The sequence below is a fragment of the Rhinatrema bivittatum genome, chromosome 9, assembly GCF_901001135.1.
Source record: "Rhinatrema bivittatum chromosome 9, aRhiBiv1.1, whole genome shotgun sequence".
NCBI classification, from domain to species: Eukaryota; Metazoa; Chordata; class Amphibia; order Gymnophiona; family Rhinatrematidae; genus Rhinatrema; species Rhinatrema bivittatum.
In genome coordinates, this window is record NC_042623.1 from 50,280,838 (window position 1) to 50,304,723 (window position 23,886).

The following is a 23,886-nucleotide window of genomic DNA, read 5'->3' on the forward strand; positions in this document are numbered from 1 at the left end:
TTACTAAAGGGAGCAGCTGAACGCACAAAGTATTGCAATAGGACACAAAAAAGTGAATGCAATAATAATATTAAGGTATCAAGCTGGTCGGTGTCTGTCTCTAAAAGAGATCATCCTTCTTTCAATCATTCGTCCCCTCTTCTCCATGTCTTCCCTGGCTTGCTGATACCTCGCGAAAACCTTTTCATATTACATGGGCATGGGATTAAGGGGATAGGGAAGACCTGGGGGGGGCCTGTGGAAGGTACTCCTCCCTGCTTGGGGGCCCCCTACTTTTGTGACTAGCCAGGAAATGGGGCTGGGCCTCCCACAATAAAAGTTGTCATGGACACATATTAAAATTCTTGCAGAGGAAGAAGAGGGAGGTGCAGCTTGCGAGAGAGACAAAGCTGCTAACTCATCTGCTATCTTTTCATTTTATTTGCAGCTAAGGATTCTAAGTGTTGAAGAGGCCATGGTAGAAGCATAGAGAATCCTTAGTAGTAAAAAAAAAATAAAATGCAGAGAGCGCAGTAAAATTATCAGCTGGGACTATCTGATAGAATGCATTTTACACATTTTCTTCCTCAACAATTGCTATCTCCTTGGCAGGCCTCTGAAGTGTGTGTATTTTCTGGTATAGTTTTTCCTCTTCAGGAACTCTCTGCTCTCTTTTGACCTCTTCTCCCGGAGTACAGTAGGTCCCTCTCTTCTTCTCTCTGCAATCCCCCATGTGCCAGGGTTCCTCGTACACCCCTTGAAAGCCAGCAGGAGAAGTCAAGACAAAAAGAAAACTGAGCATGCTCAGTTTAGCAAGATCAGACTATTACACTTCCCCTTGGTAAACCACAAGCTTACCTTATGCTAACATCATATAGAAACATAGAAACATAGAAATGACGGCAGAAGAAGACCAAACGGCCCATCCAGTCTGCCCAGCAAGCTTCACACATTTTTTCTCTCATACTTATCTGTTTCTTTTAGCTCTTGGTTCTATTTCCCTTCCTCCCCCACCATTAATGTAGAGAGCAGTGATGGAGCTGCATCCAAGTGAAATATCTAGCTTGATTAGTTAGGGTGTAGTAGATGTTAAATAGCATCCATTTAGCAAGCTCTCACTAAATGGGGTGGAGGGTGAGCACACCATGCTATTTAGAATGAGGATGATGTTCCTTCATTTGCAAGTGCTGGCTCACAAACATTTGCATATCAATGCTAATATTGTTTAGGATCCCTTTAACATGCAAGGCAAGGCTTTCTTGCATAGCTATTTCTAGCATGCACACGTGGGCCTTAACATGCATACTAAAGTTTATTGCACAGCTCTCCTGAGGGGGAGGGGGGGCGGGGATTTTCAAATAGCCTGTGTAAGTTTCCAATTATGCAGGCATGTTTAACACGAATATTTTAAACAATCTTTACAAAGAAACTACCTGAATAGTTTCCTTTGAAAATCAGTATAAAGCTCAGGCGTTAATAGTGCCTTCGGTCTTTGCAGCTGTTATGTTATGTGGGCAGCCTAGGAAGATAAAATGACATCTGTACTTTTGAAAATTTAACGCACGCATGCCTTTTTCTTCCCTTGACCTGAACACCTGACCCCCTCTCCCCCCAAAATGCCTCTTCTTCACAATCCAACTAAAAGTACACACACACACACACACACACACACACACGCACACAGGGGAGAACAATTTTCAGATGGGGCAATCTGGAGATGTTAATCTGCTTTAATGTGCTAGACTGCTTTGAAAGTTGTCCTCATTGTACGAAAAATGTTTCCATATTCTTTTATCTTCTGATGCGTTCCAGTTTTATTTGCTGTATTTTATTCAGGGGCAGATTGGGGGTGGAGGCAGGCGGTAGGGGCAGAGAGGATGTAGGAGAAGAGGCGTCTCGCCATCTCCCTCGCCACCAGTGTCTCAGTTTTCATTCCTCCTCCTCACACTGCCTGTTAGGTCTGTTTCTTGTTAGCTAAAGCCCTTTGCACAACAGGCTCCTCTCCCCACACACCTATCTGGCTTATTCACCCACTTTCTAAACACATTTCATTGCTTCATCTCTCACTAAATTTCTCCATTTGCCACAAGTCTAACCTGTTTTATCAGCTGTACGCACCTCCTTCACAGCTGGTTAGTTTCCTAACCTAATCTCTTTTTTTTTCTTTTTCTGAATGGGATCAGCACTTACTCCACTTCAGAGGACATTGCTAGGCCCAATTATATTTCCACTCCTTGGTGTGTGTATCAAGTCTGAAACAGCAAAAACTCTCTGCAACTCCTTTCCCCCATCTCTCTATGAATGCCAGACCTGGGAACTTTTGAGTTGTGGTTATCCTGAGATTTGATATGGATTGAGGGAGAGCATGCAAACATCAACCCCTCATATTCTCTCTCTATCTTTCCCCCCCTCCAGGAATGACCCCAGCACTCTCCTCTCTCTCTCCAAGATCCTGCTTTGTCAAGCTGTGATCACGCAAAATGGCGTTTAAATGATGGGACAAGCTTCTAATAATACACCGTGGCAAAAGTTAAAACCCCTGAAGAAGTACACGAAACACAGACGTGTCGGGTTCCTACCGGTGTTTCAGAAAAGCGGTCGTCACAGCACGCCAAGTGTACAATGATAAGTAATTTGTTCACATCTAACTCTACTAAAAAAGTTTAAAAAAAATTAAAAAAAAAAAACTCTCAAGTTTTCCTTAAAGCTAGCATGATTGATGATACCTATGATTACAACGATAAACAAGTCTCTTTAGCGTAAAACCAATTGGTGGTGAACGCTGGAAATGTGACATGTTTTTTTAAGAGCACTCTCAAAAAAACCGAGAAGCCTTACATATTATGAGGTATCACAATCTAAAAAACAGCGATAATATATGATGTTCTCTTTCTATTGAACAAAGGCTAGTGCCATCCCTTGAACTGTCTAGGGAAATGGATGATATCCTAATTTCATCAGGAAATTGTATGGTGTCAAATGAAAGAGATTTTCCTTTTGGTAGGCAAAGGAGATCAAAGAGATCTGCTCCAATATTTCTTCCACTTCTCATCGTTGGGACTTAGCACCCCCCTTCAGTCAAGGTACATCTGTGTGCAATCTCAGCATATTACTTATGTGTAGAAGGAAAGCCAATATCTGGCTAAGGTTAGCTGGATAATTTGTCACAGTTATTCAGCAGGGCAAATCTCCCACTGAATGTACTTAGCTTAAGTATTTGGGTAACGTTACCTGGATAACATTTAAACCTATCTGGCTATATATGAATAAAATTGGTTAGGTTATCCGGGTACATTAAGGTTAAAGTGAAAGTTATTCAGGTACACATATCTGGATAAATTTAGGACAGCTCTGAGACAGTCCCAAACTTAACCTGAAAACGCTGAATATTGGCGTTATCTGGCTAAGTCATGTGGCTAACTTTGCTCCACCCTGGAATACTCCTGAACCACCCCCAAATTATCTGGATAAGTTGTCAGGGAACAGGTGGAAATTTAAAAATAATGGGATTTGTCCAGACAAACCCCTTTGAATACGGACCTCTAAGTGTTACATGGAATATACCCAGTTCAAATTACCTGGATAAAAGTACTTGAGGTAACTTTAGGACAGGTTTTTTTTTCCAACCAGACTTATTGGGCTAACTTTAGCTGGATAGCATTGAATATCAGTGCTTATTGTCTACAATTTATGTACAGCCTTGGCATGCCTCTGTCACCACCTCTTTTTGTCTAACTAAATTTTGTGTGGGTAATGAGTTATCTACACAAAATTTAGCCGGACAGCAGGGAGAAATACTCAAATATCAGGTTTTGTCTAGGTAATCCAAAATTTACCTGGACAAATCCTTTCAATATCGACCTCAATATTTTTTTACTCTGTTTTGATATTTATTGCTATAGAAGCCACTTCCCTTAATTATGGTCAGCAGGAATAAAACTATTATCTCAAAACAACTTGGGCCCAATATTCAAAGTGCATCAGTGCTCTTTAGCCAGATAAGCGGGACTAAATATGTGCCTACAATCAGCAGCTGCCACTTAGCCATACAAGTCCCTTATACGGCTAAAAATTACATGCAGAAAAAGTAGGCGTGTACTGGGTGGATCGGGGGAGAAGCAAGTTAGCCGTATAACTTATATGGCTAACTACTGATATTCGGAGTTAGCTGAATGAGTTTACATCTAAGTTTAGACTCCCCATAGAACAGTTCTAAACTTAGCCGGGTAGACTTATCTGGCTAAGAGCACACATATACACATATATTCAACAGCTTTGCCATGCTGGTGAATATACATTGTAACTTAGCCAGATTAGTCATATCCAGCTAAGTTACTTAACCGGCCAGCACTGAATATTGGCCTCTTATGTATTTGATCTATCTATCTGTCTATTTAATTGTAAGGGGGACAATTTTCAAAGAGTTTAGGCTCCTAACTTTTGGAGTTCCCTAAATTAGCCCTTTTGAAGATTTACTAGGGATGCGTCCTAAATTAAGTCTCCTAGTTTCATTAGGCTCTTAAATTTAAAAGCCTAAAAAGTGGATAGCGATGGGGGTGGAATTAGGGCGAGGAAACAAAGTTAGGAGCTTAGCACTGATTTTCAGAATCAGGCACCTAATTTAGCAGCCTAACCTAGGCAAATGCAAGCCTACATTCAGGAGTCTAATTTTTAGGAACCTAAATTTATGTGAATTTTCAGCTGACAACTTAGGGACCTAATTTAGAGGCCTCAATTTAGGTGCTCAGCTTTTCTTGAATATCTGCTCCATTGATCCTTTTTCTAACTTAAGCTAAATCACAGAGGGAACAGTGCAGTCCTTTGGATTCACATTATGTGTGCTTTGCCAGCAGGGGTTGTAACAGGATCCTAGGCCTTGCAGATGTCAGCAATCAGTACTGAACGGTAGTGTGCTACTGACGTTGCCATTGCTCTGACTGAGTGGGCCTTCATTCGGCCATGTAGTGGAAGGCCTGCTTGCTGGTAACAGAATGGGATGCAGTCTGCCAACCAGTTTGACAGTGTTTGCTTGCCCACCGCATTCCCAAGTTTGTTCTTATCAAAAGAGACAAAGAGTTGGGTGGACTTCCTGTGGGCTGTAGTGCGGTCTAAGTAAAACGGAAGAGCACGCTTACAGTCCAAGGTGTGGAGAGCTCGCTCACCTGGGTGAGCGTGAGATCTTGGAAAGAAAGTGGGCAAGACTATGGACTGAATTAAATGGAAACCAGTTACCACCTTAGGAAGGAATTTAGGGTGAGTGCGGAGAACCACCCGGTCATGGAGGAACCTTGTGAAGGGTGAGTAGGTCACAAGGGCCTGTAACTCACTCACTCTGCGAGCAGATGTGATGGTTACTAGGGAAAAAACTTTCCATGTAAGGTATTCTAAGTTCGCAGGAGTGCAAGGGCTCAAAAGGAGTGTGCATGAGCCGTGCAAGTACCACATTGAGGTCCCATGCCACGACCGGTGGCCGTAGAGGAGGCTTAAGCTGTACTAAGCCTCTCATGAAGCGGCTCACCAAGGGTTGAGCCGTTATCAGGGCATCCCCCATTCCTTGATGGTAAGCAGAGATGGCACTAAGGTGCACTCGGATAGATGATGTCTGGAGACCAGATTCTGAGAGGTGCCAGAGATAATCTAACAGACGCGATGTGGGGCAAGAAAAGGGATCCAAGCCCTTCTGTGTGCACCACAAGGTAAATCTCTTCCATTTAGAGTGGTAGGATTTCCGCGTGGAAGGCTTCCGTGAAGCTACTAGGACTTGAGATACGTCACTTGAAAGGTTGAGTGTATCAGCCTTTCAATATCCAGCTTGTCAGAGAGAGGGCCTGGAGGTTTGGGTGGCGAAATTTGCTGTGATTCTGTTTCAAGCGACGTTCCCAGATGAATGGGGTCCTGGACAGAAAGGTCGCAAAGTATGGGAAACCAAATTTGGCGCGGCCAGTAAGGGGCTATGAGAATCATTAAGCCATGGTCCTGTTGTAGATTCAGGAGAGTCTTGCTTATTGTTTATTTATTTATTTATTTGTTAGTTTTTATATACTGCCGATCATCAGAGAACGAAACAGCATACGCAATAGCGTTATACATAAAACAGTATGGTAACAATTGAAAATCAATACATAAAACAGCTGAAGCAGTAACAGTGAATAATTTATATACTTAATAGAAACAAGGTATAGCTATTAAAAAACAACTTAATATATTAACGAGGAATAACTTAGGGCAGAGCTTAAAGGAGATAAAATAACTTAAATTGACGGGGAAAACTGAGGGGGTAGGGCAGGAGTAAAGAAAGATTGAGAATTAGGGTGCATGGGTATGACGGCGGAATCGGAGGATATGCATAAAGCAGGCCTTTTTTCCAGGGACAGGCGAAGGCATCCCTGGCTGGTGCATGCTGGTCCCTGTGCAGGGAGCAGAAGCTTTCCACTTTATGGTTCTGACTGGATGCAAAGAGGTCGATGGTCAGATGACCCCACTGGTGGAAGATTCTGCTCGCAACCGAGGGATCTAGAGACCATTCATGGGGCTGGAAACGTCGGCTGAGGTGGTCCGCCAGTGAATTCTGTGCCTGCTAGATAAGTGGCTCGCAGAAGGATGGAATGCGACAGGGCCCAGGCCCAAATCTGTGCCACCTCCTGGCAAAGCAAATAAGAGCTTGTGCCCCCCTGTTTGTTCAGGTACCACATTGCAACTTGGTTGTCTGTTTGAATCAGGACAACTTTGTTGGAGAGGTAATCCTGAAATGCATAAAGGGCGTCCCGCATCGCTCAAAGTTCCAGAAAGTTGATTTGATGTGTTGCTTCAGCTTTTGTCCAAGTCCCTTGAGTTTGAAGGCCTTGGACGTGGGCTCCCCAACCTAGGCTGGAGGCGTCCGTAGTTAAAGTCACCTGAGGAGCCAGATGTTGGAAAGGAAGACCCACTTGTAAGTTGGCTTTGTGTGTCCACCAGGCAAGGAACAGACGAAGCTGGCTGGTTATGTGTACAGTGGTTGACAGCGGCTGAGTAGCTTGTCGCCACTGGGATTTCAGAGTCCATTGGGTCACTCTCATGGCAAGGCGTGCCATAGGGGTGACATGGACAATTGATGCCATGTGGCCGAGCAACTTGAGTAGCTGGCCAGCTGAAGCTCTTTTTCGACTCCTATTAGGTTTACCTGCTTCCACCACTCGGCCACTCCAAGTTTTGCAGAATGTGGCTGCAAGAATTTTAACTGGTGTAAAGAAAAGCGAACATATTACCCCTACTTTAATCAACTTACACTGGCTACCAATTGAATATCGAGTCAAATTTAAATCAATCTGTATTTTGCATAAGTTGATCTATAGTGAACAGGTTGCTTGGTTGAACGCTGCTATTAAATTACCTGTGCCTCAAAGAAATCTGTGCTCCGCTAATAAAGGCTTACTGACCCTACCATCAGTGCAATCAGCCCACTTGAATCAGGTTAGAGATAGAGCTCTGTCTCTGGCTGGGCCCAAAATTTGGAATCAGTTATCGACAGCAATTAGGCTAGAGTCTAACTATAAGCAATTTAAGAGAGACCTTAAAACTTGGCTTTTTAGTGAGGCTTACTCAAGCCAATCTTAAAGTGATCAGTGTTTTCCCTGCAGCCCCTAGCAGTCTGACGACAGCACCCCTGTTAGGAGAGTAAAGTGATGAATCTGTTAACTGTTTTAGCTAGTATTAACCTTTTCTTTTACCGAGTAGTCATCAATAGTTTTAAGATCATTTATTTATTTATTTATTTATTTATTTATTAATTATTTTTATATACCGCCCTTCATGAAAAAAATTCATATCAGATCGGTTTACATGTAACAAGGGGTATAACTTAATCAACCATTTAACAAGAGGCGAAAGTTACATATAACAAGGAGGTTTAAACTTGGAGGGCTAGGTTAGCCGGAGATATAGGAAAGCATAACTGAATAAATTAGATAATACAATAATATAAAGAAGATAGGCATAAATATAATGCCTGAATTTATAATTTAGTTTTTAGATTTGATTTTAACTAATTGCTTTTAGACTAATTATATTGGATTTTAGTTACTATATTATGAAATACTTTTAGGATTATTTAAGATGTATTTTAGGTTAATTATGATCTATTTTATGTTTAATAATGTATTTTAATTGTATTTTAGGTTTATTAATGTTGAACGATGTATTTTAGCTGTATGTTTTATTTCTGTTGTGAACCGTTACGATGGGTCCTTAGTAGACAGTATATAAAACCTAATAAATCTAAATCTAAATCTAAATGGTGCTCAGGGATACCATCCTGAACTGTTCCTTGCGAAGAAATATATTCAAGGCACGGAGGTCCAGAATAGGCCGGAGGCTGCCGGTCTTTTTTGAAATAAGGAAATATCTGGAGTAGAACCCTTTTCCCTGCTGATTTGGTAGAACTGGTTCCACGGCTCTGACCAACAGAAAGGTTTAGAGCTCTAACTTGAGTTTTCCTGTGTGGTCGTCCCAACTCCAGGATGGATTGGGTGGGAAGTCCAGGGGTATTTTTGAAAAATTTAGATGGTAACCATGGATTACTATGGACAGTACCCACTGGTCCATGGTGATTGGATGCCAATTTGTTGCAAAGTGGCACAGGCGGCCCCCCACTGGAATATGGCTGCTGGTCTCTGGGAAAGAGTCAAAATCAAGACGCGGGGCCAGCTTGTGGAGCTGGGTGTGGTCTAGATGTTCTATTTTGGCACGCATGTCCCCTCTGAGGTGCCCGAGCCGGTCATGCACGGGATGCATGAGGGTAATATCTGCGTGGCCTGTAGAATTGTTTCTTTTATTTTTATTTATTTATTTATTTCAGATTTTTATATACCGGCATTCGAGACAGCAGTCACATCATGCTGGTTCACATAAAACAGGGGTGCATAGTAAACATAAACTATAACAATGGTGCGGAAAAGGCAGTTACATATAACAGGGTGATAAGAACTTGGCGGAGAAGGAAGAGAAAGGACAGGTTATTAATTCACACAAGTAAACGATAGAAGATATGGTTAACCGTGGTATAGGTGGAGGTTAGGGGTGTCGTGGAGGTGTTAGATCAATTGGCGTCCGGGAACCCGGTCTTGGGTTCTCTACCCGTGGCCCTGTGGGCTACAGAGGGAACATCTGGGGAGACAGTTGACAACTGACGCAGGGTCTCATGATGGTCCTTTAACTGGGCCACTGTGTCCTGGATCTTATCCCCGAACAGTTTGTCTCCGGTACAGGGTAGATCTGCCAGTTTGTCCTGCACTTCCGGTCATAGGTCTGAGGCCTTAAGCCAGGCCCAGTATCTAGCACTGATGCCCGCTGCCGAGACTCTGGATGCTGTTTCAAAAGAATCATAGACAGCTCTGACTTCATGTTTACCTACTTCCATTCCTTTTTGTAGGATGGAGGACAAGGCTTCTTGTTGTTGCTGTGGTAGTGTCTCCGCAATCTCTTGGACTTGTTTCCAGAGATTTCTATTATATTGGGTCATGTATAGTTGATATGCTGCAATTCGCGATATCAACATGGACCCTTGGAAAATCCTTCGTCCCAACGCATCCAATGCTTTCTGTACCTTACCAGGAGGGGCAGAAGAATGTGGACGCGATGATTTAGCCTTTTTCTGAGCTGATTCCACAACTACAGAGTGGTGGGGCAGCTGACTCTTTTGAAAACCTGGGGCTTGTTAAACCAGGTAGGTAGCATCTGTCTTTTTATTGACTGGGGGTACCATACCTGGATGTTCCCACAGGCGGTGCATGAGGTCCAAAAGAACTTCATGTACCGGTATGGCCATTATTTTTTTGGAGCAGCTATAAATTGTAAGACCTCCAACATTTTATGGCGAGCATCTTCCTCTGTGACCAGTGTAAAAGGTATAGTCTCAGAAATCTCTTTGACAAAACTGGCAAAGGAGAGGTCTTCTGGAGGAGATTGTTGCCTTTCCTCCAGCAGTGAAGGCTCTGAGATTAGGTCCTCGGATGTCCGTGATGAATCATCTGAGAATGCATCACCCCATGGATTATAGGGACTTTCGCCTTCTCCCTGTGGAGCTCCCAATGGAGGAAGCATGCCAAAACCGAGAAGGCGGAAAGACATCGATGAAATTGCCGCTGGTATCGATGGAATCGGCATCGAAGGCATCGGGGCAGATGAGGTGCGTTTGGGTACCAGTAGTCCCGATGGCCCTGGCATGGGCTCCGGCATTGATGGCTCCCGTGGAGGGATGTGGCCGGGAATCTATCCTTCCTCCTCCGAGGAATCCGGTACTGGAATCGGGACCTGTGGAGGCCTCGATGGATGACTTGATGCCAGCGTGTCCGGTGGCAGCGGAGTTGATAAGGCACCGATGAGCATATTGAGGTGCTCGAGGAGTGGTGCCACTATTGAGGGAGCCGGTTCCAGGGCCAGAATGAGGGTTGACGCCGGCAGCGATTGGAAGCCTTGTAAGGCTTTAAACACTGCCTCTTGGACCATGCAGTCCAATTCCTCCCGGGAAGCTGGCATGGGTGGCACAGCGATTGGGGTAGGAGGCAGGCTAGGCATCACTGGAGCCTCCACGGGGGCCCGAGGAGGCTCGGTGCCTGGCACTGGTATCAGTGGGGAATACCTAGGGGTCCCAGGTCCAGAGGAGTATGGGGGCTCCTCTCCCTGGGCCCTCTTCACAGGTGGCTCGATGGAAGTCGATGCTGCTGCGCCGACACCGGTCAGGGACGCCCATCTGTGCTGGTAAGAACATAAGAACATAAGAAAATGCCATACTGGGTCAGACCAAGGGTCCATCAAGCCCAGCATCCTGTTTCCAGCAGTGGCCAATCCAGGTCATAGGAACCTGGCAAGTACCCAAAAACTAAGTCTATTCCATGTAACCATTGCTAATGGCAGTGGCTATTCTCTAAGGGGCGGATTTTCAGAGCCCTGCTCGCGTAAATCCGCCCAAAACCGGGCGGATTTACGCGAGCAGGGCCCTGCGCGCCAGGAAGCCTATTTTACATAGGCCTCCCGGCGCGCGCAGAGCCCCGGGACTCGCGTAAGTCCCGGGGTTCTCCGAGGGGGGCGTGTCGGGGGCGGGCCCGGTCGTCGCGGCGTTTCGGGGGCGTGTCGGCAGCGTTTTGGGGGCGGGTACGGGGGCGTGGCTACGGCCCGGGGGCGTGGCCGCGCCCTCCATACCCGCCCCCAGGTCGCGGCCCGGCGCGCAGGAGGCCCGCTGGCGCGCGGGGATTTACGCCTCCCTCCGGGAGGCGTAAATCCCCCGACAAAGGTAAGGGGGGGGTTTAGACAGGGCCGGGCGGGTGGGTTAGGTAGGGGAAGGGAGGGGAAGGTGAGGGGAGGGCAAAGGAAAGTTCCCTCCGAGGCCGCTCCGATTTCGGAGTGGCCTAGGAGGGAACGGGGGTAGGCTGCGCGGCTCGGCGCGCGCAGGCTATACGAAATCGATAGCCTTGCGCGCGCCGATCCAGGATTTTAGCCGATACGCGCGACTACGCGCGTATCTACTAAAATCCAGCGTACTGTTGTTTGCGCCTGGAGCGCAAACAAAAGTAGGCTATTCGCGCTTGTCTGAAAATCTACCCCTAAGTGAACTTAATAGCAGGTAATGGACTTCTCCTCCAAGAACTTATCCAATCCTTTTTAAAACACAGCTATACTAACTGCACTGACCCCATCCCCTGGTAACAAATTCCAGAGTTTAATTGTGCGTTGAGTAAAAAAGAACTTTCTCCGATTAGTTTTAAATGTGCCCCATGCTAACTTCATGGAGTGCCCCCTAGTCTTTCTACTATCCGAAAGAGTAAATAACCGATTCACATCTACCCGTTCTAGACCTCTCATGATTTTAAACACCTCTATCATATCCCCCCTCAGTCGTCTCTTCTCCAAGCTGAAAAGTCCTAACCTCTTTAGTCTTTCCTCGTAGGGAAGCTGTTCCATTCCCCTTATCATTTTGGTAGCCCTTCTCTGTACCTTCTCCATCGCAATTATATCTTTTTTGAGATGCGGCGACCAGAACTGTACACAGTATTCAAGGTGCGGTCTCACCATGGAGCGATACAGAGGCATTATTACATTTTCCGTTTTATTCACCATTCCCTTTCTAATAATTCCCAACATTCTGTTTGCTTTTTTGACTGCCGCAGCACACTGAACTGACGATTTCAATGTGTTATCCACTATGACACCTAGATCTCTTTCTTGGGTTGTAGCACCTAATATGGAACCTAACATTGTGTAATTATAGCATGGGTTATTTTTCCCTATATGCATTACCTTGCACTTATCCACATTAAATTTCATCTGCCATTTGGATGCCCAATTTTCCAGCCTCACAAGGTCTTCCTGCAATTTATCACAATCTGCTTGTGCTTTAACTACTCTGAACAATTTTGTGTCATCTGCAAATTTGATTATCAAAGTTTCCATCGGTGCTCAGTCCAGTCTTTCCCCGGCACCGAGGACGATGACACCGATGTCCTCAATGGAGTCTGTGATGGACGGTGCTCCTGGCGAATTGTCTCCGAGGTCGATGGACCCTCCACGGTTGGTGGCACTTGAACTGGCATCGATGGAGCAGTCTGTTTTGAAGCAAACAACTGCTCCATTTTGTCCAGGCAAGCGTGACGGCCTTTGGGGGTTGTTTGTGCAAAACTAGGGCATCGACGAACGTCGTGCGAGGGGCCTAAGCACAAAACACATACTTCATGCGGGTCCGTTATGGACATGGTCCTTGGACACTCGGAACATTTTCTAAACCCGGTCGCCATGTTAAAATTTGGCGGGTGCGTGGCCGGTGACCATCGGGCACCGAAGTGGTAAGCCGCCGGGAACCAACCGCAAGTACCGGAAAAAACACTTACCGAGCGTGGGAGGGAACAGAGCACAATGGGGAAATATGCTGAGGGATTTTTTGCGAAGATAAACTTCAAATAGTTCCATGAGGAAAGTTGTGAGAAATTTCTCACAGAGCTCCTAAACCGCGAGGCAACTGCTGCGTGGAAAAAAAAGAGACTGAAGGAGGACCCCTGCTGGCTGCAGGGTTAGTGGCATGCTGGGCATAAGTGTGCCAGTCAAAGTTCTAGAAAATTTGACAAAAGTGTTCTGTGACAGGGCTCCATCTGATGATGTCACCCATATGTGAGGTCTACCATCCTGCTTCTCCTGGGAGAAAACTATTTCTAGAAAGAAAAGGAATGGCTTGCAAGGGTTAGGGCATGTAAGCAATTCTATTGTTACCTCTACTGTCTGAGTACTTTTAATTCCTTAGTTTCTTTGATTCACAGTAAGAATCTAGATGATGTTCCTTCAAGGTGCCAGAGACTCTTGTTAAGGTCAATGGCAGGGAAATTCCTTATTGTTACGGATACCTTATCCAGAAACCCACTGTCAAAAAGAATTGCTGCAGACGCTGAAGATGATGTGTAAGCATACATAAAGGCTGTCAAGAAGCAAAATGGACCAGCTACAGGAAATCAAGAGAAAAACACTGTGATGCCAGCAGTCCTAGCTCATAAAAGGGACAGTTGGCCCAGATACAAATGTGACGTCTACAACAAAACTACAGACTTTTACATAGTACAGGGCCAGTTGTCAGAATGTATTGGCCTACTGACATATGGCCAACACATTATTATTCACCATTCTATAAGGGAAAACATCTGTCGCATTCATGAAGGACATTATTAAAAGCAGAGAGAAAGAGAGTGAGATCTGCACTATAGTGGACAGGGATCAGCCTTGGCATAAAAGCAAAGGTTAAACATTGCATTGTGAACTTCAGTATATTTCACACATGCCCCCCCCCAAATATGCTTCCTCGTTATTCTGCACCTTAAATGCATAGCACTGCATTTCTTAATATTCAAAACCAGCTGCCACGCAGATGACCAATCCTCAAATTTTCTTAGATCTCTTCTCATATCATCTATTCCCTCAAGCATGTTGTTGCAGAACTTAGTGTCATTGACAAAAGACGAACTTCCCCTTCTAACACCTCTGCAGCATCGCTCATAAAGATATTTAACAGAACCAGCCCTGAGGCACCCTCTTTCTTTCTTCACTGTGAACTCCATTTACCATCACTTTCTGTGGTCTATCCATCAACAAGTTTCTAATCCGGTCTACCATCTTAGGGACCAGCCCTAGACTGCTCCTGTGCGGGACAATATCAAAAGGTTTGCTGAAATCCATGTATACCACAAGTGCCCACCCTTGATCTAATTCTCTGGTCATCTAATGGAAGAAATCAAACAGATTTGTCTGACTTGATCTCCCTCTACTAAAATCATGCTGCCGCAGATCTAACAACTTGCTGGATTCAAGATGCTTCCCTGTTTTTTCCTTCAGAAGATTCTCCATTAAATTTCTGGTCTCATTGCCACTTTTTATAAAGAGGGACAACATCCATCCTTTTCCAGTTCCACAGACCCAACTCCCATCTTGAAGGATCTATTGAAGAGGTCCTTTAGCAGACCCGCCAGAATCTCTCTAACCTCGCTTAATATCAGGATGTATTTTTACATTTGGCCCCAGGACGTTGTCTACTTTCAGTTCTTATAGTTCCACAGAAACAGGAATGGTGAGACATCTACCCCATTCCCAGACATATCTTTGCCAATAATCCTGATCTTATCCTTTTTTCAGTGAATATCGAACAAGTATTTCTTTAGCATTTCTGCTTTGTCACCCCTCACCCCAATGCACACACATTTCTCCTTATCTACTCTTAATCTTATAATACCATCTCTGGCCATATACCTGAAAAAAGCCTTGTCATCTTGCTTTACTTGAAAACTATCTTTTTTTCCACTCACGCTTTTGCCATCCTATGATCCAAGCTTCTTTCATCTTTAGCAGATATTCTTGCCTGCACTCATTTGTGTGTTGTAGAAATCCATTTCTCATGCATTATCAGTGAGGCAAGAACTATTCTCTAATAGCTAACCATTATGTAATGTGTACACAGATACGGTACACACACTTTATATTTGTAAATTATTTTTCTTCTGCACTGATTCGGCTAGTTATTTAGCTATATTGAACTACTGATTTAAATCCGGGTATTTTGTGGAGACACAAAGGCATGGGGAGGGCAGTTTTCAAGAACCATATACCCAGGCAAATAGGCTATCTGAAAAAAAATGAGCACTTTCTCCTGAAGGAAAAGTAGGCAAACCTAGAGGTGGGGTTAGGTCAGGGGGAGGCAAAAACACAGAGCTTTGCAGGCAAAAAGTATCTGTAGAAAAGCAGATGCTAAGCTTGGAGGATACTTTTTCCTTAGGCAACTAATGCAACATCCATAGGTAAAAAATACCTGTGGACTTTGGAACTACTTGCAAGGTTTTGAAAACTGCTCCCAGAATGTGGGTTAACTGTGTCTCCACAACAGATTAAATAGTATCTGCCGAATTATTTGTTCTCTTTAATAACTCCAATAATGTGCATTACCTGCTGCAGGGATTCAGTCAGCAATCCATTCCGTTTGCTTTGGAGAAAAGCATTAGCACTCCCACTCTTTGCCACACGAATTCTAGCTAGTCTGGCTTTCTGTAGGGTAAAAAAAAGATATATTGCATCATTTATGCTTCTATGCACCCGTATCCTTTTAACAGAGATCATATTAGGTGAATGTAAATTTAGCAATCATTGGAAGAAATCCAAAATATTTGTACTCATCAATGCACTCAAGTAAAACACCCACAATGAACAGGAAAAGAGTACGCATGAACAAACTCTAAACAAATTTAAAATCAGCATCACTGGAAGCACCGCTAACTGCCTTTTTATGAAGCACAAAATACTTGAATAAAGGAAATTGCTACAAAACCAGAAAGAAGAAAACAAAAGATTTTTCTCCTGTATCATATAGTCTTCCATTTGATCTATGCCTTTAATAGATCCATTTTCTGTGACAAGGTTCAGTGCATTAGATGATTCATTTTTACCATCCCTATTTCTTTGTTAACTATGGTATTCATCTTGCAATTTTAGTCTGCGGCATGGCGAGATGCAGGTATGACAAACCAAGGGGGTCTATATGTTAAGCTATGTTCAAACTGACACAGCCATCCTGAAAGCCAATGGTGCGGATGGACCTGTTCTTGGATTTCTTTTTCCAAAGACTGAGGCTGGGGGAGAAACTGGCTTAGATGGTTGGGCTTGCAACACTGCTTCAAACCTAGGCAAACTCAGGAAGCCAAGTCATGGCTGGTGCTGGAACACCTGGCAACAAAGGAGACACATCAGCTGGTGGGTTGTTAGATTTGGGTCAAAGGAATTGAATCTTGAACTTTGGCACCAATAATGTGTGAAATTCTCCTTTTCAACTGTGCATCAAACAGTTCACATGACAATGATAGGGTACGACTCTTAGGAAATTGCATACTTATTTTAAAAAATGTATAGACTGCTTAGCATGTTTCAACACAGTTTACAGAATTAACAAGTGTAGAGACTATACGGTCTCCACTAGATGGCCCTAGCTCCCAGCCCATTCCTAGTAGCACCTCCCCCAGAGGCTTGCTAGAATGTGTAGCCTTTAGTCCATGAGGGGAGCATAGGAATGAGAGGAATGAGGCAATGTAGATTTGATTTGGAAGGAGACAGAGGTGTTTTCAGTGTGTACTCCAAATTTAGGCCCCCAGCCTAGATAAGGAAAGGAGGGACACTACCCTGCCAGGTCTTGGTGTTAGATTGGAGGGAAGAGAGGATGAAAGAGTTGTTGTTGCCATTTTTCTCAACTTAATAAGGATTTTGCTATTTTCAACCTGTGCCTTCTGGGAGGCAGATATTCTTTCTCCGGAAGGGCACGAGGGGTCTGCATACCACTTCGCCCCTGCAAGAGGAGATTGCAGAGACCAGCCTTAGACGATCTATAGGCCGATGTGCTCCGGCTAGCACAGAGGTTAACCCGTGGTTGGCTGCGTGTTTTAGCTGCATGTCCATAATCTCTTATGCAATAAGGAGATTACCATGTCCAAAACGCGTGTCCAAACCAGCGCGTAGCTAATAGCACTCATCACATATAAATGCCATGTTGATGAAGCTATTAGCTAGTACCCCCTAATGTAAAAAATAAATGTGCGCCCAACACGCACATTTTAACCCTCAAAAATTAACGCGAGTCCCAGAGCTGGTGTTAAGTCTTGAGGAGCCCCAAAAGTTTACAGAAAAGCAGAAAATACTGCTTTTCTATGGTTCCACCGATTTAAAATTGTGGTGATATGAAGTCGGAGGAAGCACAGACAGCAGCAACGTAAAAAAAAAAAATGTATTGCCGGCGGTCAGGTTCAGAAAACGCATGCTCAATTTACGAGCATCCGTTTTCCTAACCTGTGGCTTTGCTCGGGTTAGGAAAATTGATTCTCATAAAATTGAGCGTCTGTTTTACTAACTCGTGCACAGCCACTTCTCCTGGGCACTCGATGCCATGGATGCGCTAGGGATGCACAATTTATCCCTAGCCCATCCTTTTCATTCTCCTATTGCATCGAGCACCCAGGAGAGATGATTGTGCGTGCATTAAAAAAAGGTGTGTCCAGTTTGGACCCACATTTTTAGCGTGTCGGTGTAGCACAGATATTTTTTTCCATCTGATTGGGAAGGAAGTATTTTTCTGCCCTCTTTCTTACCCAGAGCTGGACTGTAAGAACTATTCCTGTATAGGCCTTTCTTCCAAAAGTATCCAAAGTTTATCTTTTGAAGAGCATACTAAAAGAGAAAAGCATTGGGAGATCCCCAATTGGAGTTTCCACCTTGGGACGTACGGTAGGACACAGGCAGGTTAAAGTTTGGGAGTGCCCTCTGGACATCAGGTACTGTGGGGAAGGAAATATCTGTTCTGGTTAGGTAACCCCAGCTACCTTGGGACACATATTCACTCCACCCCATGAAGGATACTCAAGCTCCAGTAGCAAGGGACAATTCCATAGAGGGAAATACCTATTAAACCAGTACTCCCGAATGGCAAATGAATCTGGATGTAACTGGACACCTTATTATTTGCTCCTGTTGACAGTAGCACCTGGGATGGATACTATCTTTGGCACCCCCTCCCCTCCACAACAACCCCTGGTTCACTCCCTCTCTGTCCTCTCTGGATCCCCTTACTGGAAACTAGTAAACCATACTAATAAGAATATTTCCAATGACTGATGAATAGAATAACATCCAATAATTAAGAGCTCATAAACATTTTTAAAAATTTTTCTAAATAGCAATAAAATATTCCAAAATGGCAGACACATCAGGCACCCAATAATTAAAACTAATAAGGAAGAAAAAATTCCCCACTCTCCATACCTGAAATCTTTTGATTTCCAATCACCTTGAGCTTGTCTTGGATTAGTGGGGCAGCACAAAATGACTTCACACACACAATGCAGGCAAAATCCCATTGACACACACACACAAACAACCCAGGCAGGCTCCCATTCACATACACACACACACACACACACACACAACCCAGGGGGAGAGAGGTGGGATGCTTGTGGGGGGGAGTAGAGAAGCCCTATATATAGAAAACCTCCCACACCAAAACAGCACCAACCGCCAGCATTGAATCCTACTATTGAAAAGGCAACACTGCAAATATTACACCAGGCCCTAAAACACCTATGCACCTCCTATTAGGAAATCAGAACAAGCCAGGCTGCTATAGATCCCTACACAGAAACTACATGCTAGCAGAATACCTCACCTCTGTCACACATGCAGAATACACCCAGACCCTCACCAGATACACAATAAAGAGACCACAAAGTATAAATAAAAATATGCAGACAAAAACAACTGGAAACCATTACAAGCCAGACTCTGTATGCAGTGTAATAATGGAAAAACAGAAATATCACCATTCTTCATAAAACAAACAAAATCATTCTCATTCATGCTCTCTTTCTCTCTCTCTCTCTCACACACACACACACACACACACACACTCAATCATATATGCTGTCTCTCTCACACACACACACACATGCACGCTCTCTCATATATGCTCTCGTTTTCTCATACATATACACTCTTGCTCTTTTACACATACTCTCTCACACACAACTCATATGCTCTATTGAAAACATGGTCTCATTGTCTCATACCACCTACACTCACTTTCTTTCACATGTCATCTCTCTTACATGATCTATTACTCACACACACACACACACTCTCTGACTCTCCGTCTCTCTTTTGACTGTTGACAGAATCCCTGAAGGCATGTTCCATTCTTCAGCTGTTAGTGGAATATGCTATCCCAGGGATGACCTTAGATGGGTGCGGGGCCCAGGGTGAATCAGCCAAAAGGGGGACCCCTACCTATGACTGAAGGTCAAGAGGGGTTCCCTTCTTCAAGACTGAGATTCTACTCTGCACTCCCCCAAAAGACTCCATGATACCTTTTCCCGTTCTCCCAAGACATCTCATGCAGCCTCCACCCCGACCCCCCTCAAGTAATCTCTCTACAGTCTATGCCCCCCAAAATACCCCATGAAGTCCTTTCCCTTCAAACCAAGATTCTATCAACAAGCACTCTCCCTTCCTCCCAGGCACCAAGACCCCAGGAAACATTTCCTCCTCTCTCCCTAACCTTCCCAGGCACCTTGTTGATGGTGACAGTCATCTCTTTCTGTTTCCTGTTGATTCCTCTGCACTGTGCGGAAAGATCCAAATAAACGGCACCGCCCCTTCCTCTGTGCCAGCAGACGCACGCTGATGATGCTTCCCGATGACGTGCAGCAGACACTGCTTGGGGCTACTGGAGTCCTTCCTGCAGCGCAAGGAGGTGTCTGCTGGAGGACTGCTAAAGTGTGAATTCTGGCGCAATCGCCCTAGTTTACCACTCCTCCGCAATGTTCCCTCTAAGGATTAGGTTGCTGTGTGCAAAATCTTTTGCTTGTGAGCAAAAATATTTGATTTCATTACCCTGTAAGCACTACTTTTTTTGATGCAAAAAGCCTATCAGTTTTTTGCTCACAGCACCTCTATCCTTAGAGGAAACATTGGTAGCAGCATGTACACAAACTCTCTCACAAACACACATACACATCAACACACTTGCATATCCACTCTCATACTCTGTCTCATGCATACACGCTCATTCTCAGAAACACACATACCCCAACACACTCTCATGCCTATCATTCACTCCCCAGACACTCATGCACATGAACACTCAGTTCTCCTCTTCCACATACACACTCATCTCAGTAACTGCAAACCCTTCACTGACAAACACTTTGAGAACACAAACCTTTGCAAAACAAACAAAAAAAAAGACACCTAGAACCTTGTGTGATGGGGTTACCAGTCCCGCCACGAATAAGTCCAGGGTAAGCCCTTGTTCTGGAGATTAGGAGAATGGGTTAGAGTAGTGGGAGGTACCATTCAAATGCAGCCCCTCCTTGTGGTGTGGAGTCTGGCATGGCCGTCCCCCTGAGAGTCTATTTAGGAGTTCTCCAAACTGAGCTCGGGAGGCAGGCCCTTTAGGTTTTTAGAGAGTGCAGAGAAGTTTAACTTTCCTTGTTTCTACAGACCCAGTCAGAAAAAGCAGGTTAGCCCAGTCTGTGGGTCCTATCCAGGGGCGGATTGACCTATCGGGGCTTCGGGCATGCCCGGTGGGCCGGTCACCCCAATCACATGATAGCTGTTGGGGTGACCTGTTCCTAGGGCGCCGAGACTTAGGGGGCGCCGGGGCAGGCGGCAGAATTTTGAAAGGGCAAAAAGTGCCCTTTCAAAATTCTGCCAGCCCCTGACTCGCCCTGCCTCCCCCCCAGTGCCACCCTCCCGACGCCCCCCCCTGTTGATCCAGCAGAGGGCTCGGGAGCGATCTGCCGCTCCCGGGGCCTCGGCTGCCACTAACCAAAATGGCGCCAGTGGCCTTCAGCCCCTACCATGTGACAGGGGCCAACCATGTGCCATTGGTTGGCCCCTGTCACATGGTGGGGCTAAAGGTCACCGGTGCCATTTTGCTTAGTGGCAGCCGAGGCCCCGGGAGCGGCAGATTGCTCCTGGGCCCTCCGCTGGACCACCAGGGGGGCGTTGGGAGGGTGGCACTGGGGGGGAAAGGCATGGCGAGTCGAGGGCTGCTGCCTGCCGTGGCGCCCTCTAAGTCTCAGTGCCTGGTCTCCGGCTGCGCCGATCTTTCTTTCTTCAGCCACGTGATCAGCTAGACCACCTGTGCCGATCTTCTTTCTGTGTGTATATGAGATGTGGTGTGTATGTGGTGAGTATGTGAGAAAGGAATGGTGCTTCTGTGTGTGTGTATGTGATATGTATGTGAGAAAGGAATCTGCCAGTTTAAAAAAAATGAAATGTGATTCTACATATACCTCAACTTTTGTACTAGTAGCGCAACTTTTGAAAAGTTGGATGAAAGATGAAATTACCGAATTTTAAGCATCCCTCTTCTGGAAAATAAAATTTAATAAAGTGGGTAGAGACAAATACTAAAGCAAAAAAAATAAAATTAAAGTATTTAAAATGTTCATCTCAGCAAAATCACAAATTTAAGATACTGAAGCCAAGTGGGGTTTGTTTGTTTGTTTTTTTAAGCATAATTTAAGCATGAAAACTTGAATAGTTCCAATCTGAAACGGTTTTGCTTTTTTTTTTTTTTAAGCCTTTAGAAAATGTATATTTTTAAATGACTAAGACTGGAATCTTCCCATTTAAAAGGGAAGCTGACTAAGGATGTCTTTCTGTTCCATATCTCCCACATGAATAATCATACGACTGATAGTTTGAAGAAAGACACTTGCTTTATTGCCTGAAAGTGTAAAACAAGAGAAGCTGTACGGTGTGGGTGGCTATCCCTTGGGAGGACAGAACCTGAAGGAAGGGTGTCATTTCGCCTTCTAATAGGAATTTGGTTTTCTTATTTAACGGTTGGGAGCATCACTTTCACTTTTAATAAAAGTGAAAAATGCTGCAAGTCTGAAAGCAAGATGCTTCTGTGAGAGTGTAATGTATATGTGAGACAGGGAGGGTGCTTCTGTATGTGTGTGGTGTATATGTGAGACGGAGTGTGCTTCTGTATGTGTGTGGTGTATATGTGAGTCAGGGAGGGTGCTTGTGTGTGACAATGTGTGTGTGCGAGAGAAATGGAGCATGTTTTTGGCTGGCTTGTGGCTGTGAGAGAGGGCATGGGTGCGATTGAGCCTGTTTGTAAGTGAGATAGACCATGTGTGTGATTGAAAGCCTGTGTGTAAGTAAGAGAGAGCGAAAGCATTATGTGATTGAGAGAGACTGGCCAGAGAGGTGACGTGTGTATGTGGGAGAAAGACTGATCAGGGCGATGATTGGTATGTATGTGCCTGTGTGTGTGTGTGAGAGAAAGAGTCTGGTTGGGGAGATGATTGGTGTGTGAGAGACAGAAATTGGTCCTGAGGGTGTGACTGATGTGTGTGTGTGAGAGAGAGAGAGAAGAGACTGGTTGTGGTCCCTAAGGAAGAGGACTCTGAGGACAACTTTAGCAGCTACTGCTGCTTCTGGTGTGGCCTGCAAGGGAAAGGAGTAGGAGAACTGCTGGAGAGGGTAAGTAAAGGTGGCTTTTTAAGTTCATTTTTCTTGATTGACTACCATTTTAATTATTGGGTAGTATGTGATGTGTCTGCTGTTTGAAATATTTTATTGGTGTTTGGAGAATTTTAAATACATTTTATGAGTTTTTAATTGTTGGATATTATTCTGTTCATAGTTGTTGTGAAACATTTATTCTGCTTATTAGTATAGTTATACAATTATTTCTGTGTTGGGGTCTATAGCTGCTTGGCTAGCTCTGTTTTCCTAATAGGAGGTGTATTGGTGTTTAGGGCCTGATTTAATATTTGTAGTGTTGCCTTTTCACAGGTAGGGTTGTTACTGTTTGAGTGCATGCCATAATACAAGTGTAACTGTGTGTGGATTAGTTTATGTGCATTACTGCAGATCCTGGTAGTATGTTAGGTCGGTTCTGTGTATGTGACCGAGGTGAGGTATTTTACTGTATCAGTCTTATTTGTTGTATTTTCTCAAGAGGACATACAATAGTGATAAACTGCTGTCTTTTCATAAGTAGGGCTATTGAGCCTGGTAGTTGGAGTTTGTGTTGCTATTACTGAGATGACACTAGAACCAGAATATATTTTTTGTAAGGTGAGTTGTACGGGGAATGTCATAATTCTGCTTTACATCCATAATTGTGGGTCAGGGGGGTTCCTGTGGATGGAAACTGTACTTTTACATTTAGCCCTAAGATGGTCATGTGTTCAGTGTATCACGCATGTAAGAGCCATCAGTCAGGTGTGTCCCGACAGAAAAAAGGTTGAAAACCACTGTGCTAGTGAACAACTAATTCATGACCATCTCAAGGTGACTGGAATCAAAAGTTCCCAGGTATGGAGAACCGGGGATTTTTTTCTATCCTTATTAGTTTTAATTATTGATTATTATTTGATGTCTGCTGTTTTTGAAATATTTTATTGGTGTTAGGGAAATTTTCAAAAATTTGTTTATGAGTTAAATTACTGGAGGTTCTATTCATCAGCAGTTTTGAAATATATATTTTTAGTATGATTTTCCTATTGTGATTGGTGTGTTATAGTTCTTGATTGTATTGTTTGATGTTTTATGAGGAATGATGGTATTTTCTGTTTTTCCATTGCTGCATTACATACAGTCTAACTTGTTGTGATTTCCAGTTTAGTTTGTCTGTGCATTTCTGTGTATATTTTATGGTACCTTTATTCTGTATTTGGTGACTCACCAAATTGTATGTGTAATTGGGTACCCATGGGCCAGTATGGAGAAAAATCCCCCGGGCCACTATTTTCCCACAATCCGCCCCTGGTCCTGTACAGGGAAGGGAGTGGTTTCTTCTCCCACCCACATCTGGCTGGCTAAGATTCCCTCTGGGCCCTTTTTAAGGGATTT

General features: G+C 44.3%; 1 long non-coding RNA gene across 1 annotated transcript in view; it reads right to left on the reverse strand.

Annotated features, from left to right (window-relative positions):
* The window catches only part of LOC115099307, a 44,350-nt gene that overhangs the window by 7,279 nt on the left and 13,185 nt on the right, over positions 1 to 23,886 (reverse strand). Inside the window, exon 2 of the long non-coding RNA XR_003858739.1 lies at positions 15,424 to 15,522. This is a non-coding gene — a long non-coding RNA (uncharacterized LOC115099307). The remainder of the gene's footprint in view (positions 1 to 15,423; positions 15,523 to 23,886) is intronic.